The sequence below is a fragment of the Limulus polyphemus genome, unplaced genomic scaffold, assembly GCF_000517525.1.
Source record: "Limulus polyphemus unplaced genomic scaffold, Limulus_polyphemus-2.1.2 Scaffold5235, whole genome shotgun sequence".
NCBI lineage: Eukaryota > Metazoa > Arthropoda > Merostomata > Xiphosura > Limulidae > Limulus > Limulus polyphemus.
The window spans coordinates 38,021-42,121 of NW_013670845.1; the positions used below are offsets into that span (position 1 = coordinate 38,021).

Below are 4,101 nucleotides of genomic sequence, written 5' to 3' on the forward strand. Positions count from 1 at the left end.
ACAGTTACACACACTATAGTTCACAACAATTCATTCACTTTCTATCGTGCTTGGACTTAACTGTCTGTCCCGATTACTGTGTCTGCTATCCTCAGTTCCCGCTGACCATAATCGCTGTCTTTCTTTCTCTCTGCCTGCATCGTCTCTGCTACGTCTCTGTCTCCACTACTGCTTCGACTCCATCTCCCTCTCTCACTGTCTAGCGCACTTATATACGATAATACTGCCTGTTCTAGAAACTTCTAAGACTCTCAACACGTGCTACCAGCGTCACTTGACTTCCGCTGTCCTCACGTAACCCACGCTGTCGTAACAATATCTCTTCAGAACTCGTTTTATAGTAGGGTGTCTATTATAAGGGGGGGGGGGGTGTCTAGATCCTCCTTTCCAGTACAAAAACGAAATTGAAGGAAATAGTAAAACATTAAATAGAAATAAGAAGAAAATGGAGATGCAAGTAGTAGAAATACTATATTTATTTAATTCCTGGTATCAGTTATATTCGTATTACTGTGCCGTGTAAATTGTTGAAAATAGCTGTAAAGGATCCTTTCTTCCAAAATATTATGATCGATATAAAATCCACTATAGGTTTCTGAAGCAGCCCTTTTCATGGTGCGAACATCAAACATTTCATCACTTTCTCTAGCCTATCAGCAAATAGAACTTGATATAACTTGATTTCGGAGTCGCTTCTAACTCTCGATTCTGACAATCAGTGCCGCAAATGAAGGAAAAGACGTTCTCAGTGGTTGTCGAAAGTGTTGATCATTCTGATTTCTTTTTGTTAATTCGACAAAGAGAATATCTAGCAAAAAAATCAATGAAAAGTGTCAGGAAATTAGAATTAGATTTCAAAAATTCTCCAGCTTCTCAGAAGGGAGCAAGCTCCACGACACTCTCTGATAACTAATCATTTGGGTCCCCCTTTGAAAGTCCTAGATCCGCCCCTAGTTAGAACACCGACTTGAAACAGGGATGCTACCCAAGACAGGAAGAAGGGGAGGAAAGTGCAGCGAGGGAGCACAGCAGCCAGCAGGGGTGTATCCGCTCTCACAAGCTAAACTTCTTCAAACAAATAGCTCATACTTAGAAAATATTTCCTGAGACATCAGCAGTAATTTACTGATGATATCTAAATCTTGAATGGTACTTAAACCTTGCAAATTTTTATAGTATACATTAAATTATAGTTGTTTGTAGTTTAAGTACAAAGCTACACAATGAGCTATCTATACTCTGCCCACCACGGGTATTGAAACCCAGTTTCTACCATTGTAAGTCCACAGGGAGGCTTAAATTATGTAAATGTTATACATGTTAAAGGCATATCTTTAACCTTCTTTATTTAATTTGCATAACGTTTAGAACCTCCTAACTGAATATCAAGTTTTTCTTTCAGTAAAACTTTATATTGTATCTGTTATTTTCTTTACCATATCAGTTTAAGGATTCAGTCAATTTGACCAACCTTCTAACCACCCTAAAAATACGAACCAAGAATGACTGACAGATAATGACAATAATTCATCCTAAAACATTCAGTCCTAAATCTTTTTCACAACTATTTCCTTTTCATTTTATTGATGTATTGCTCTTTGAACAGTATCCACAGGTTACGTAGATAAATCACGTAACTCACAAGTAGCTTGTGCTGAAAATTAATTTTTTTATTTAACTGTTTTCACTTATGTTTTCTTATGTAATTTAAAGTTTCTCATTTTTATATTTTCGTTACTTTTATAACAATAAATAAATAAATATACATAAAAAACAAAAAAATTAGTATTTAAGTGTGGCTTCTTTGTTTTTTCTGCTGTCAGCCCCGCCAGTGGTACTAGTACATCAAATAATTCTAATTTTTTTATTTCATACATGCACTTAAGAACACAAAATAATAACATTCACAAAGCAAACAATGTCCTATAACTATTGTAATCTAACTAGCTTTCTAACTAAAGTATAATTTCTTAAAATAATTCTCTTAGCTGGTCTATGTGAACTCGGCGATAACAACTTCGGATCTGTAGGCGAAATAACCAATTAGGAAAACGAGCTAGCGTTTTTCGTCATTTATCAATTAAAACTTTGTTTCTCAATTTCGTAAGTAACCAATTGGAAAAACAGCTAGCGTTATATGTCATTTGGTAATTAAAACCTTTTCTTTGAGTTTAGTAAATGAAAGACACAGTCACGACCTTTGAGCTTATCAACAATTATTCAAAGATTTATTGGATTACACCAAAGAATGCCTGATATTGAGGAACATGCATTTCATACCGTTTCAGTTAGTTACCATCTAATATAAATGAAGCCTTAGTTATGCGGCAAACACTTGAATACTGGGAGTGTCAGCCGATGGTGAGAAAGCAAAAACAATTACTGCTCATAATAGATACATGTAATTTTCAGAGTTTGTAGGCATTTTAAAACAGAATTTGTGTTTGGTGTACGCATTTTGAAAAGTTAGTACTGTTACGACAGCGGAAGTCACGTGACGCTGGTAACAGTCATGAGTTTCTAGATCATGACTGTTCCTGGCAACTCTAGTGTTTGCCAGACGCACTCTATTTTTTGTATATAAGCCCGGAAAATAAAGTGGAGATATAATAGCAGATATTTGAATCAAGTGAACGGTAGTGACCATAAGTAAAGTGCGTGAATCGTTGTGAGTTATAGCGTGTGTTTAAGTTAAAGTGAATGTGGAAATGTTGTGTATTGCAAAGTTGTATTGAAAAAGAATAAAATAGTTTCATTTAAGAAAGGACTTGTATCGCTGAAGTTCTTCGGAAAGAATTTTTACGGGAAATTAACAAACGAATATAGACGTAACAGTACTAAAGCTGTATCCCCTGTTTTTTTTCACCGGATTTGCGCGAATCACGCGAGTGATAAAATTGATGTTACCAGGTGCGGAAATCTGATTACACACAGGCCTGCAAATTTAAACTTCATAAAAGTTGTTTTGGTTTTAATAATGGATTTTCCAAAATTCAGTAAAGCAGATTTCGAGAATATTCATTATTTTTTATCGCGTAAGGATTTTTTACATATCGGGAAGAAAAAAACTCTTACTCAGATCATATTATTATTTCGTTTACCACAGTGAAAATTTTTTATTACTATGTTTGTTAAAAAAAATACAAACAAACTGAAGAAAAGGGAAGAACACTGATGTCAAACGAATGTGCACCCTTATTCATTCTGATTTTTTTAGAAACCTACGTCTTTTAGTCTCAGAACTACGTGTTGTGGTCTTACTTTTATGTATTGCGTTATGATGTTTTGTGAAAAGTTGTATGTTTAATCTGGTGCAGATTAAACAAACCGACAAATAGAAACACCATTTTCAAATAACAATTATTATACATATATAATGTGACCGAACGTATGGATTTCGGCGGGACACCCTCGTTTTCGAGCGGTCTATCCCCAGAACCTTTAGAGTACGCGAAAACGTCCCGCTTTGGGAGATAATGAACTTAAACGTCCCGCATTATCAAAATTTATACCGATAAGCTCTACCGTACTATGACTAAACCTAAGATTTGTCCTGTCCTCGTACAATATTCTTCATTTTTACATATTAACGTTCAAATATATGGATAATAACATACTTATTGAGGATGTAATAATATGAAAATAACTTGTATGTATTTTTTATGAAAAGTAGTTTAAAGCAAACAAAAATTTATTCATCAGTTAGGTGTCCCGCATTGGACTCCAGGAAATCAATTTGAATATTGAGCATTCAACGTAAACACCCTAATTGCTAAGACTCATAACGTAGGTAAATTGTACATTGTTCCCCGATTAAGGATCCGGTAAGAGGGCCGAAAGTTTGCAAATAAAAGTGTTTTAATGCAGAGAAAAGTCTGTGTATAATTCTACATAAACACCACAGTTGGCCTAAGAACAATGAGGTGATAGTTTTTGCTAAGCAACGATGTATACACCTGGAAAAAAGTTAAGCACCCCCAAATATTTTTCAGGATTGCTTATTGAAAATAAGGTTTAATTTTCATGATGTTGAGCAATGTTCATAATTTCAAACATAATTAAAAGGATGTGAGCGTTCAGGTGTGACATTTAAATCAGGCG

At 34.7% G+C, this 4,101-nt stretch overlaps 1 long non-coding RNA gene across 1 annotated transcript in view; it reads right to left on the reverse strand.

Moving 5' to 3' along the window:
* Positions 1 to 71, reverse strand: part of LOC111089105 — an 18,560-nt gene extending 18,489 nt beyond the window's left edge. Inside the window, exon 1 of the long non-coding RNA XR_002613445.1 lies at positions 3 to 71. This is a non-coding gene — a long non-coding RNA (uncharacterized LOC111089105). The remainder of the gene's footprint in view (positions 1 to 2) is intronic.
* Positions 72 to 4,101: the final 4,030 nt, after the last annotated feature.